This window comes from Symphodus melops, assembly GCF_947650265.1.
Source record: "Symphodus melops genome assembly, chromosome: 13".
Classification (NCBI taxonomy): Eukaryota; Metazoa; Chordata; class Actinopteri; order Labriformes; family Labridae; genus Symphodus; species Symphodus melops.
The window spans coordinates 15,009,338-15,024,372 of record NC_136703.1 but is presented as its reverse complement, the minus strand read 5'-3'; positions in this window follow the sequence as shown (position 1 = coordinate 15,024,372).

Genomic DNA, 15,035 nt, shown 5'->3' with positions numbered 1-15,035 from the left:
CATTAATTGCTTCTGTCATTTTGATCAAAATGTTTGATAATGGTACTCTGTTGAGTCTCATCCCCACAACATAGGCATTACTTCATTGCACAAGTCTTTACATGCAAATAGTTAAACAACATGTCTTAATATGTAAAGCATATTTCTATAGATTTCAATTAGACTTTGTTTCTAAATCTGTCCTGAATTGGTAAACTGCTCCCAGGCGAATCTTGACTTTCTCGTACGAAGGGAGATATGTTAAGTATTAGATCAACCACTGATCAACATTGTACATGGAGCACAACACAGTTTCACAATGTCTGACTATGGAAGGAGAAGCAATTGGACGGGGTCAACAGCCAGAGAGAAGAAGAAGAGGATGAGGAGTGAGGCTGAGGACATACATGTTTGTGCGTTCCTGATGTGATAAGACTTGTCGACCATGTTCTCAATCATGGGCTTATTTTTTTTTTTCCACACAGACACCCCTGTAAAGACAACTTTAGAGGGGTGGCAGTGGGTCCTTTTTTCACACTTGAACAGGAGGAGGCCATTTGCACCATGGTTGTAGAAAACAACACCATATGTCCAGTTTCAATCAATCTCCCATAAACACTAAGGTGCAACTTAGAATTTACTATAATTGTTAACAGAGCTTTAGCAATAGTTCACAACAGAACACCCCTCCAGAGTACACTTTTATATTGACAATATGACTAAGCAGTTTCACTGTCTTACCCATACACAATGACACAAGGACTGGTCCTTCTGATGGCACTGACATGTTCATTAACACAGATATTTACTTTTCAGAAAGATGAACTAAGGATTCTGAGCAAGAGACTGGCTTTTGCAGGTAATCCATGGTGTTTTGCTATTTGTACGAATTAGTTTGAGAATGCTACTTTCGTTTTGCAAACGTGGAGAATGATTCGAGAAATGTACCAAAGCAACTGAGAAAAAACTGTTACTGGAATAAATTAATAAATTTTTTATTTAGGAATTTATGGATTGTGGCTCCCAAACACTCACATGCACTTCACTAGAGTGAGGTCAAACAAAAAAAAAAAAATAGATAAAGGAGGGAAAATATGTTCTTACTGGGGTAGCCCTATACTGAACTTGGAGAGATGAAACACTTTTTAAAAAATGAATCAATAAACATTTGAAAACATATGCACATCAGTTAAAGGTTGTTATAAAGAAGTGTATCCTTTTTCTATTTAGCTGGTTATTTACTAATGAAAAAGTAACTGCAGTAGGTCAAAATAATGCTAAACTCAAGATCTTCTAAATGTTTTTCTGTGAAACTTAAAATACTACAATTCATTCTTGTTCTTTTGTGTATCTTGAATGGACAACAGTGAACATTTATAACAAATGTTTGCACCACTGCTGGCAAAATAATCTAATTAGTTATTTTCTCCTCTGCAAGAGAAATCCTTTTTACAACTCCCCCTATTTTAATGACTGAGTGCAAAACTGTATTGTTTCATCAGTAAAGCACTCAAGAAACTGAAAATAATGCCAAGTAATCCATTTTCTAAATGGCACCCCTATATCTAATGCATGCAATCCTATAAGGTTGGCTAAACAAGAAAAACAGTTCTATAATTTATGCAAACAATGTGAGGCAAAATGTGTGTCTGTTTATATCACAATCATCATCTCTTAGAGATTCCTGTCTGTAACTCCCAGTTCTGTTTCTCACACACAAACCAGGACCATGACTCGATTAATCTCTCCCCATGTGTTATCAATATTATCTCTTTCTCCTCTGCTTCTCCTGCTGATCATCTCCTTCAACCCTCTTACCTTCCTCTTGGCTCCATCAGACTTCCCAGCTGGCCTCTTGTGAAACACCTCACTGGGTAAGTTCAGAAGCACAGATACCAGAGCTCTCAGAGGGCTCCATGTTCGCCAGAAAGGAGCCGCAATCTGCCAGGGGTTAGATCCAGGGAACAGCTGCAACCAGATAGACAGATAGATAGATAGACAGATAGATAGACAGATAGATAGATAGATAGATAGACAGACAGACAGACAGACAGACAGACAGACAGACAGACAGACAGACAGACAGACAGACAGACAGACAGACAGACAGACAGACAGACAGACAGACAGACAGACAGACAGACAGACAGACAGACAGATAGATAGATATAGACTGACTTCACAAAATTCAAGTCAGTATTATGGCAGATGATTTATTACAAGTGGTTACCCTACTAAGGGTTAATAGATTAGCACAACTCAGAAGCCTACAGGATCATCACATGTTAGACTCCTCCATCAGACAGTATATTAAAACTAAGGACACAATGTGAGCCAGCTGTGCCTAAACCAAACCGAAAAAAATCATGCTGTTCATAGATATACGAATAGATTTTCTATTGGGTGAGAAAGGAGCTACATTTATAGAGGTTTCCAGGTCAAGTGGGGATCAATGTTGATCCTGAGGATGGAGGGGGAAAGAGACGAAACAGCCAAGAGAAACAGATCCAAAGAGGCTAAACTACCATTTGTAACGGGAAAAATGGCATATTGTATCTATCAATGTCATATGAGTTAGACTGATCAATAAAAAACCCCAAAGCTTTCTAGTTCAGATTGATTTGCAGCAGAGTTGCACAAGCAGTGAATTATGACTTTTCTCTTCCATTAGCAGTGATGGAGTCTGCCAGGTCAGGGCTATTCATCTACATTACAATGTCATGATGAGATCACTTCAACTTCCAGTTCAGCTCCCAGGGTATCAAGAAGACATCATAGTACTGCATTTTATGTGGCAGGTGCAGTCTTACATGAACATTGAAATCTTATTAAAACTTTTACGCACATGATTAATTGAAATGTGCATCCGGTGCCTTTTAAGACTCTGTGATTGACATATTATAACAAATGAGAGAAAAAACATGTTTCAACCCTTCCCACTGCCAAAGTAAAATTCACAATACCTATTAACTTATTTTTTCATTCATTTTTCATTGTCATTTTAGGAACTGAACAATACTACCAACGGGGTATTCTTTTCTAAGGAATAATGAGCTTTTTTTTTTGGTCCTGACACATTGCCAGTTTGTTTAGTTTTTATTTACATTTCAAAGTTTAAACAAAAGAAAATATGCAACAATTTGTAAAACTGTAAAACTATAAGCAGCCTTCTTTAAAAAAAAAAAAAAAAAAAAAAGACCAAGTAGTTGTTTTTAAAAGAGGTCCCACATCTGACAGGGCAAATAGCCAATACACAGTTTAAGATTTTTGGGGCGGTCAATCAGATTTCTAAGGGGGCACACGCCATCCCATTTCAAAAGGAAGTTATATGGTGGGTCAGTAGTGTAGTGGTTTGTGTGCCTCATGTATAGAGGCTATAGTCCTCCAAGCAAGGTTCAATTCCAACCTGTGGCTCATTTCTCTCTTGCTGATTTCTAACAGTACACTGTTTTATCGCTACAGTAATTCCTTGTGTGTGCTGTGGGTGTTAAGTCAAACTACATGAGTTAAACTATATAACTTATAACTTATATCACAGTATCTTACAAAGAGTAACTTCTAATGCAGACTTTATGCTCTGTGCTTTGACTCGAAAAAATGATTACATGTGCTCTCACGGACACGTTGCTTACAAACTGTGTCCACATTTAAAATGCTGTAAATGTTAATATGTGTGGGCCCACCAGCAATAAGGAGAATCTGGAATTAAGTAAAGGTACATTTGTTTTAGCTGGAGCATAAACAGAGTTAACCCCATTATGTGGTTTCTCTTGGGGCCAGTTATAGAGTCGGACCTGCGCAGCCTGACTAGGAACCTACTGAGGGGAGGAGATGGCTATCAGAAGCCACGGGGCAGATGGGGGGACCGTTTTTATCGCTGCACAGGCTGTAATGGGGTCTTCCTGTGAGGGGGCCTGAGGACTTTCTATTGGACAGAGCTTTGATGTGTTACTTTGTGTGTGCTATGTGATCTGAGAAAGCCACTGTGGGCCATTAGGCCTCTGCACGCATGCATCCTAGAGCACATCTGGATACGTTTCGCCTCGAACAGTCTTACCCACATACAGTCTGGCAGGCCAATGTGACGTTTTGATACCATCTGAGCACTTGCTGATAAAGCCAGTTAGACCATTTAGCTGGTGTGTTCCACCACCAGTGAATCAGCAACATTTACGCACGCACGCACACCTGCCACCTGCTTATGATACAATGCTCTCTTTTTTCAAGATTTATTTATATATGTATTTCTTTTGTTGCTTTTAGAACACGTGTATACAATGAAAACAAATCACATTACGTAAACTCTGCAACTGCATCACTATGCAGAAGTACTGTACTTTTATAATGTAAGGATTAACTTTAAGCATAATAATCATCCTTCTATTTTTGTAAAAAAAAAAAAAAAAACTAGAAATTGAATAAGTATTGATGATATATCATCCATTGTAATCCTAAATGACTGTAGTGTAAAATTACATTTTAACTTTAAAATAAAAACATACAGATTGCATACCAAAACTCTTCAAAGCTCATCTACTGTCAGTTATGAAATGAGCAACAAGTAGAAACATGTCCATCACTGACGATGCAGCCTATGAGTGGGTTGGATGTTAAAGTTTAGCTGACAGACCCATAAAGGTTTTACAGCTGTGTTTAGGAGAGACCTTGACTGTTAGGCCTGGGAGCACAAGGGAGTCACACCCACTTTCATCTCTTTTTAAAAAGTGGCTTGACTCTTCAAGAAAACAAGAGACAAAGATATGCTTAGTTGACCAGTGAAAGAAATGTAAGTTATGATTGAAAAATTACCTGACATGATGTGATTTATACAAACGTTAGGTTGGAATCAGGGTCGGAGGTCCATGGAGAAGATGAGCGGCACTAATTCAGACCAGCCTCCAGTCAAAGTAACAGTTAGCAGCTCTGAGGTCTGTAAGCAGTCATGTGTCTCTTGGCTACACTTGAGGCTTCATGCAGGGTTTTCAACAACCAGCCTGGTGCAGCCTCAATCAGAAAGGAATTGTAATTGGTTTTAGATGTTACCCTAATGTTCCTGAGGAAAAATGTGTCTTGAATGGGACTGCAAAAGAAAAAATCAGCCAGTGCAATTTGATGTGAAGTACACAAGAGAGGCAACCTAAGCTACAAATCAGGAGGAGAACAAGAAAAATTAAACAAACACACATAGACACAATTGAACCCTGGATGCCATAAGCAGCACACAGAAAGTGGAACGCATGTGTGCACTTACATTTCATAGAGGTCCAATCAATGTAGTTTACATAGCTTAAACTCAACAAAGTTAGATGTTAGAAAAAATTGATTAAATGCAACTCCCAAATAAACTTGAACACGTTCTTTTTTATGGGGTTAAGTCAAATTTTGCTATTTTAGAATACAATTCTGAAGTTAAGCATCAGCAATCTCCCATTGAAGTATATAACGTTTCAGTGAGTGTAAATTCCCAGTGATCTGACCACTGTTTAACCCTGGAAACACATATAGGGCAGTGTGAGGAGAGGGCTGAGGCAGCAAAGGGCAGCCCACCCATTGCAGTCAAACATGCGGAGGGCAGATGTATAGACGTGTGCATTACTTCTTTCAGAGTACAAAAGGTTGATGTAAATAAGACCCAGCTGATGCGTTTTTTCCCCCTCAGATACAGAACTTAATGTTTTCTCTCACCCATCTTTGTAGGCCTCTTTAACTAATTCTCTCGCACTATTTGACCTTTGACTCTGTGTCCATACTTTTTAATATTTCTCCCCCTCTTTTGTTCTGCTCAGAGCTGGTGTATGTGTGGCAGATCTCAGGGGAGCAGGTAAAGTATAAATCTATAGTAGTTCTGACATCTCACCATCTCTGGTTCCCATTTGGTCAGATGCCCGGCAATCAGTCACTCCTCGACTCTCCTCCTCCTTGTACGTTCCTGTTCATTGTTCTTATTCTGGAGATGCTTCGAATCCTTGTGAAGTTCCTTGTGTTGAATTAATATCATATGCTTTATAAATGACTACGTCCTACATTTTTTTCTATCATCTCTTCCTGCCTTGTAAGTAAAGTGTCAAACTGACATACAGTTTTAATGACAATGGTGACAACAGACTAAACAAACTGATCCGAAAGGCCAGTGAGGTGTGGAGCTGGACTTTCTGACGAAGATGTCAGAAAAGAGGATGCTGTCAAGTTACGTGGCATCATGGACATTGATCCCCCATGATGCACCACAGAACGCCACAGGAGGTCATTGCAGCCTGTGGATATGAAACTGTACAACTCGTCGCACTGATCCTCAAGCACTCCATCTGGCCTTGAACGTATTTGAACCCTAAAAACTGTAAAACTGTGTTCCCGGCTACTTATTAATTTCTTTCAACTGTGCAATCCACAATCTGAAATGTGTTCAATAACATGTGCGCAATAATAATACTTTAACAGATAAGTGAAGTATTTCATAAAGCCGAGTATTGTTGCAGACAACTTACAGCAGCAGCAAGTTCCTGCTAAGTTCTTTTATCTACAGTTTCATCATTCTAAATGTGGACATATGTTTCCCTGGTTACAGTCTGCTGCAGGGCACACACACACACACACACAAATACACACACAGACCCACATGCGCACACTAAATGAGCAATAGATCGTCTGTTTTAAATCCATCACAGAGCAGGCTGATAAGGTTGCCCTTTTGGGATTTTAAAGACCTTTTATTAGTTGCCCAAGCAATGCCATGTAGACTATGTCACAGTATGTGTTTTTTTAATTCGTTTTTTTTTTTTTTTTGTAGTTTGTCTCGCATGATAGAATTTGAATATTCTTGCAAGAGTGCTGCCTTGACAACCCAAGTGATAAGTTTGGCTTTTGGAACATTTGAAGAGAGAACAGTTAAGGAAGGAAGGGCTGGATGATAAAGGACAGAGAAAGAGTTCAGAGCAGGAGAGAGAGAAGACCACCAGAGAGGACCCTCGAAGTTGGATTAGAAGCACATGGTGAGACGACCAGGCACTGCAACATTTGTGTGTGAGAGGATCAGTGTTAGTAGAGCAGGTCAGGTGTACATCAGGCTGGCAGGAGGCTGAGTTTACAGTAGATACATGTGAGTCAGATTTTCCCCTTGTCAGCTTCTTCCCAGTGTCAGTTGTCTACTAACCTGTACTTCCTAGTGACCACCATTTTTTCAGTGAGTGTAAATTCCCAGTGATCTGAACACTGGATGTGTTTTTTCCATCACATCCAGCACCCAGAAAATCTGCACTGATGCCCCCAGGGGTGTGTTTTCTCCCCATTGCTCTTCTCCCCATACATCAATGACTACGCCTCAGGGGAGTCTTCTTCTAAACTCTTCAAGTTTGCAGACAACACCACCGTCATCGATCTCATCCAGGACGGTGACAAGTCTGCCTACAGACCGGAGATGGAACAGCTGTTCTGTGCACCTCCATCACTGTCTGCTTTGGATCTGCAACCAAACTGGAAAGACACGGACTGTAACGGACAATCGGGACTGCAGTAAAGATCATCAGCGTTGACCTTCCCCTCATCCAGTACTTACACAGGTTCAGGGTCAGGGAACGCAGACCCCTCACACACTGGACACAAACTGTTTAAGCTCCTCCCCTCCGGCAAGCGTTACATATCACTGTATGCCAAAACAACCCGTCATAAGAACAGTTTCTTCCCCCAGTCTGTCACTCTGATAAACACTAAACAGTCACAGAGTGTCAGACCTGCTGCTGTGAAATAACCCTGGAACTAAACTGTTACTGTGAATGTACAAATATTTAATTTAAATGATCATCTACGCACACTTTATAAATGTAAATACTTTGAAGGATATACACACTATTATGTAAATACTGTAAAAGATATTTACCTTATCTTTACTTCATCATCCTTTAGCACTACTCACCACTGCACTATTATCTTATTTATTATTGTACATATGAGTCTTTCATTACCTGTTTATATTTTTAGTTAATTGTTCATATTTAATGTGTACATCTGCACAAAGAGAGTACAGTCTAGCGAAGTTAAATTCCTTGTGTGTTAAACATACCTGGTCAATAAAACTGATTCTGATTCTTGAAGCTCTCTGATCCTCACCCTACCCTCAACCTGGCAGCAACAAGCCCAGCGATGCTTCCAGGAGCTGAAAGTGGTCCAGAGGCTGATCTAAGCCCTGGTCTATCTCAGGCTGAGTCAGATCTCCAGAGACCATGATAAGGCCCACAGTCAAAGATAGTGAAGTTTACTGAGAGCTGACATGAGGGCAACATTTCACTCTGACAGTTTAGGATATGTGCCAGCCCCCTGCCAAAATTATGCCAGCTTTTACTGGCCTTTTCCAGCTGGCCACAACACAACTATTGTTAAAATATAGCGTGAAATTGAGTGTTCTTCTCAAAGAAAATGTTTTCTCTAGATGCCGGCAGAACCTTTTTGACATCAGCTTGGCAATCACAGAGGCTTTTATATATGCAATTGACTGGGGTCACTTTTTCCCACATGAAGATCAACGAGCATTTGGTGATGTCAATGCTCAAACATTCAAGACAAAAGCAAGAATGGACACTTGACTGTTATGTGGCCTTGGACTAAGTAATCAGTCTGTCTCTTCAAAGCTGTGAACCAACATGTGTGCATATTGCTGATATAACTCTGGCATAACTTGTTCATATTGACAATACAAACGTTATTAGAGTGCTGTCAATCCCACCCATACTGAACTCAAGATAGCTGTTTAGTCCAGGATTTAACCTGGCAGGAAATTGAAGGCCAGAGACAGACTCACAGGGCTCCAGAGTCTTTCAGACATGCCTGCCGGGCTCAGTGGAACACACAGGATGCGCTGACTTTGACCTCAGTGACACTCGGACGCCATTAGTCTTTAATGGAGGAAAAAAAGAGTGTATTAAACATTGACTTAATCTTGGTGACATCACAAATAGGGATGAGCATTTACATAAATTTTAATATTCCAGTATTCTTGTTAACTTATGAGTACTTACGCGCAAACGAGAAGCATTTTACTGTAAAAAGCCTCCCAGATCTGGCCTATATGTTTTCTGCTCTTTGCTACTCAATAGTACTGCATGTCTTAACAGCAGTCTTAAAGGTAGGGTAGGTCATTTTCTCCAGATAAGCTTTTTAATATGTTGGTTGAAATTGCTTTTAGGTCCTGACAGTAATTAATAATTCATGTGCTCTGAAAAAGAAACGAAAAAAATCTGTCATCTGAAGCAGTTGTAAAACACACAAAAACGTTGACCAATGTTGGCATTCGACCATGTTTTATAAACCAATCAAGCCTCTCTACCCCATGCATGCATGAGCCCACACTTAAAGCATGAGCTGAAATTTGCTTCTGGACCATTGGCGCTAGTGCATGCAGAGCACGGAGAGAATGCGACTTTCAAAATCATCAATCGAATGCCACATATACTGTACATTACTGTAGTCTTTTTCTGAACTTTTGGAGTAATGTGTCCCTTTGTGGCTACCGTAAAGCAGTTGTTGCTGCTGTAATCCGACTTGCTGTGCATTGGTAACACATTGAGTTGAACTATTGTAGCCTAAAAAAATCTTGGAGCCCAATAATGTTAATCGCCATATTGGAAATGTTGACTCTCGCTAACCATCTAACTTCCGATTAATCCATAATCAGGCATAGAGGTGTGGTTGAGGCCAGCCGACTGAATATCCTAATTGCTGAAACGTGCCCTTCCGTCATAGCTCGCATAATAATAAAAATAACACCAGCTGTCAGTAAAAGGTCAGTGATGGGATTTTAGTGTAGAGGATGACTCCTATCAATGAGTGAGCATCACAGTAAAGCATTGCATGGCCATGCACCAAAGAGTGAACGCTGATGTGTTTGGACATCGGACATCTGCCGTGTGGCAGTAGTCTAATCATTTGTTCGTCCATGAGTGTTTTGTTGCATGTCTCATGCATCCTGTTGATGAACTCATTGAAATGTTCCTGTTTTAAACATTAGCACTCAATTGCGTCATACCAATGTGTGACACAGGCGTATTGCCCATCATATAAAAAGAGCGTCTCTAAGTTTTCACCTTTCGATTTCAGAGAAATGTGTCATTTAGGCCTGAATATACAGCAGCCATGCCAGAAGTATAGCGACAGGTTTTAAAATGTGACCAATATTTGTCTTCAAGTAAGAAAACAGACAATGAATACATGTCAATTATTAGTAAATGTCAATTGAATAACTGGTTCACTAAATAAATTATCTTCCAGGAGTTTCATCCAGCATGAAACATTACATTTTTCAATAAAAATAATCAATACAAATGTTCACTTATAAATTTCAAATTTGAATTAAACACTAAATTGGGATTTCTACGTTTATATTAATACAGCTATTAAAAATGTGACCTTACAGGCATTTGTTCACATTCACATCTACATTCTTTGTAATGGTTGTTTTTCCTAACTTTGAGTCCGAATACAGTCTGTTTTCTTAAAAAAAAAAAAAAAAGCATTGACACCCCCCACTCTCACTCAGACATATTAAGAGAGGCAGAGCAGACAGGTAAGGGTTTTAAGGGTTTCATATTTTGTATATAGGCAGTATATGGGTTGTTGTTAGTGTTTGTGCCAGGAGCATTAGTTGCTGTCTGAGCCCCTTGATGTCTCATGAGTTCACCAAGGTGGTATGGAGAAACTAAGAGTGGTGGGGGTGACCTGCATGCTGGAAAGAGAGAGAGAGAGAGCGAGTGAGAGAGAGAGAGAGTTTGCCTTTAGTGCAGAATGCCTCGGACAAAACCACATTAGATTTTTTTATGCTTGTTGCTAACAGGAGCCAGATGTAGCTGCCTACACGGTGCTTACCACCAAAACAGCCATTAATTTCTCATTTCACTTTCTGTAATGAGATGTGAGCATGCATACTTACATATAAAACAATTGTATGGAAAAGAAAATTAACGGAAAAGCATTTGCAATATTTAAAATATCAAACTTGTATGACTTACTTGCTTGTTAAGCAGTACCAGAGGCAGGATTTGTTCAGATGGCAGAGAATGAGAGAGAGAAGAGAGCTGGGATTTCATAACAAAAAGATAAATGAGAAACAATAGATCAGGATGTCAGAGGTCTGAGGACTCACAGTTCTCTGGATGCTCTGCTTGGCCCTGAGAAACATCATGAGGCCTAAGAGAGAGGTGAGGTAAGTACTGAGCAAACTTTCTCTCACACATAAACTGACAAAAAACAGGCACATCTATGCTTAAAAAAGACCTCTGAAAAATAATCATGGCATTGTGATTGCAGGGAATTCATCGGCAGAATCCAGTAACGACATACAAAGGTTGAATTACAGCACAACAGTTTTTCAGCTGTTGTTAGACACATCGATGAGTATTGAAAAAGATCCGAGAGAAAAAGAGCAGCAAATGGGCAAGAAGGGAGAGTGTTAATTGAAAGCGAATGTGTCTGTGCTGGCTGCTGGTCAGAGATGGGCCGGGGTCCCAGTTGGCTTTCACTTCAAAGGCCATACCCGCCTGTCTTGAGCGCACCTGCAGCTGGTTAAACCCTGCTCTCATCACTCAGGGCGTGGAGGGACCTTTTCTACAACTTCGAGCCCTCACCAGAAATACTTTTGCCAAAGGGCCGTAATGAACTCACACTCAGGAATTCAACCTTAAACACCAGGTAGCCTGTACAACCTTCAGTACAGACTTGGACGTCAATCACACAGTGTTCATGCTCACAGTATCCATACCAGGCTTTATGCATCCACAACCAAAAGGTCAACGCCACCCTCAATACAGGTCACACAGGGTTCAAATATCCAGCACAATACAGACTTAACTAAGGGATCCATGGAGTCACAAATATGTTTAAATTTTTACTCAGTTCTCATATTTAATAACAACAAAATCTTATTACAAACATCATTATATTTTAATGTTTAGATATATAATGAAGAACAATTCGACTAATAATTCATCTGTAATTGCAACCATTGATTGTAAATGATAAATGGACTTGAGCTTGCGTATCACTTTTCTCGTCTTCTAACTATGTATGTGCTTTTACACTGCAGATCACACCTACCCAGTCTCACACTGATGGGAGAGACTACAATGTAAAGTGTCCATAAACTAATTCATTCACACTCTACCAACACAGCAACAAGAGCAAGTTGAGGTTAAGTGTCTTGCCCAAAGACACATCAGACATGTGACTGCAGGAGCTCGGGATTGAACCCCCGATTTTCTGGCTGAGAGACGACTGTTTCTACAAAATGAACATATACCTTACATTATTTATATTTATTTTTGGAAATCTCAAATTATTCCTAACCTTACAGCCGGAAAACTATAATTCAGGATGACAGACCGTTATTTATCTGTGAAGCAATATGGATATGAAAACAAATCAAGTATGGCTCCAAAAGATAACAAATTAGGCCAATGTGGTTTCCACACAAGTCAAATTTGGGGTTTAGTGTGTCCATCATTGTCATTTAATACAAAAAAATCTGTATTATTGTCAAATCATTTTCCACATAAGATAAAAAAGCAAAGCTTGGTTCTAAAATGAAGAAACACTGATGAAATTTACCATGCTTTCTGCATCAGCACAATTCCAGAGAAAATGAGTTTTCTCTTTTAAAAAAAAAAAAAAAAAAACGTTTTCAACTGTCTGGTATTAATTTTTTTTAACCTAATTTATTAATAGACAATGTCTGTGTCAGAGCTCAATCCCTGACACATAGACACAGCAGACTTTTTTTTCTTCCTGAAATTAAAATATATCTTGGACGCAAAGATTTTTGTAACTTCTGCTCTCCAGGTTGCAAGTCATGTAAATTTAGAAAACTATCATATTTTTATATCACATATCAGTACCTCCAGATGGATCAGGACACAAAGAACATTATATTTAAAAGAGTCAAGTGTTGGCATGTTTTCTGCATTATATAGAATTAACTGAAAATATACCAAAACCAGTTGAGCTGTTATATTGAAGTAATATTTTGACAGATTGCAAACACGACAAAAATAACTCAAATTTTTTGCTTTCATCTGCTTATGCACATACTCATAATCCCAATACAGCTGACACAAATCCTCCTCCACAGACTAAATCCCAAAATAAATTGTTACACTTGCGTAGATCCACTTTTTGACCTCAAAAGGAGTACTTTTTTCTGGTTTGGTTTCCAACATGAGGAACTTGGCACGGTGAAGGCTAAATAAAGGGATTTCATTTTACCCTTTCTCATAAATCTTGAAAAGAAATACAAGTTTAGCCACACAAAAAACATACAAGCAATATAAAGGAACTCACTTTTTACCTTGTGAACACAAAGAAGAAGGATTTATTGTCTCAGAGGTCATTTCACTGATTCATGGTTGACTGTGCTGCATCAGCTAGCTACCACCATCTGTGTACGTCACACAAAATGTTCTCTGCTAAAACAGGAAACTACTCAGCACAAACTCAGTTCCATAAAGGGGGAGCAAGGAGATGCTGTGCTGAACAAATGACCATCATCCATAGAGGTACATTTCAGTTCTTTTAACAGTTTCCCTTGTGAGATGTAATTATTTGAACAGAAGATAATCAAAGTAAGTTAGAATTTGTTTATTCCAGTCTATTCCTATAATATGAATGATGTATGGCTGATTATTTCTGTCTGTGTGTATAATTGTCTATGTATTGCCAGTGAAGCATGCCTAGTTTACTAAGAAGTGTCTGAGATGTGTTAGACACCAGAGAGGCCTTGCTGCCCTGGCTGTCCCTTTGATGTCATCTGTATCACCTGCTCTACAGTCACATTTTGAATGTCTGTCTCTCTCTCTCTCTGTGTGTGTGTGTGTGTGTGTGTGTGTGTGTGTGTGTGTGTGTGTGTGTGTGTGTGTGTGTGTGTGTGTGTGTGTGTGTGTGTGTGTGTGTGTGTTCATGTGAGTGCATACTCCAAATTAGTCCAACATGACGGCATCCTGCTGTGGCTCTGTAAACATTCTATTACAGAGTTATCACCATCACATTTAAGGACTCTAAGTGTGCAAGAGCCATTAAATCTATTAATGACAGGCCAACCATGGGGATAAAGAAAGAGTCACATATATTCAGTGCTTCGCCATACAGCACCATTGAAATGTAAGAAGACATACCGGAGCAGTGATTACATATATGAGTCTGTAAGTTGTATAAGCCCAACCTTTCTCTCATTGTATACACAGTACCCTTCATTTCACCCGAACCATCAAGGGAAGGTGCCTGACATTCAGCACCAACACCTTCTTTGAGAGCAAGCCAAACATTTCAGAAGCTTCTGGAGTTCCATCGCCGCTGTGTTTGCTGAAGGCAGCTCATCTCTCTCAGCAGATCTAAATTTACAGGACAATAAATTATCACAGATCTAGTTCATTGGTGCACACACAAATTGGGGCTTGTGTGTCCCTGGAGGACGGTGTATTTTTAGGGTCTGCATTATATTCTGACCTTTTGTTAGCTTTAATGATAATGCTTTGGATTTTCAGCTGATTATTGTTTAAACAGACACTCCGGCCTGGTCCTTTTATCCTCACAGTTACTTAACAAGCAGAAATTAGATGTCTATAATAAGACATCCAACAAAAATTAGAACTTATTATGTAGTGTGTAAACAGTCCTTGTCAGAAAGCAAGTATTGATAAAAGGTTTAAAGGGGGAGATATGTTTTTAACTTGGCATAAGCATGATGGGAGCTACACTTTCCCTGGTTCTGTTTGACACGTCACCTGTGCCCGTTTGTGTACGTCATCAAAAACACACCACTTACTAGAGATGCAGTATGCACTTGACCAGGACATTGTAGAGGCAGAGGGGATGTGACAGAGTCAACACAGCAGCAAGGGCAGCAATGACAGACAGTTTTTAACAGCAAATTAAAGTCCTCAATTGACCACCATGGCAATGAAAACATTAACAGAACCAGAGTAATTGGTGAACAGCTCTCTGTCATGACAGGATGTGCTGAAAATGTTACATCAAGGGATAGATTGACTCTATAATCCATGCAGCATACAAAGCCTTCTATC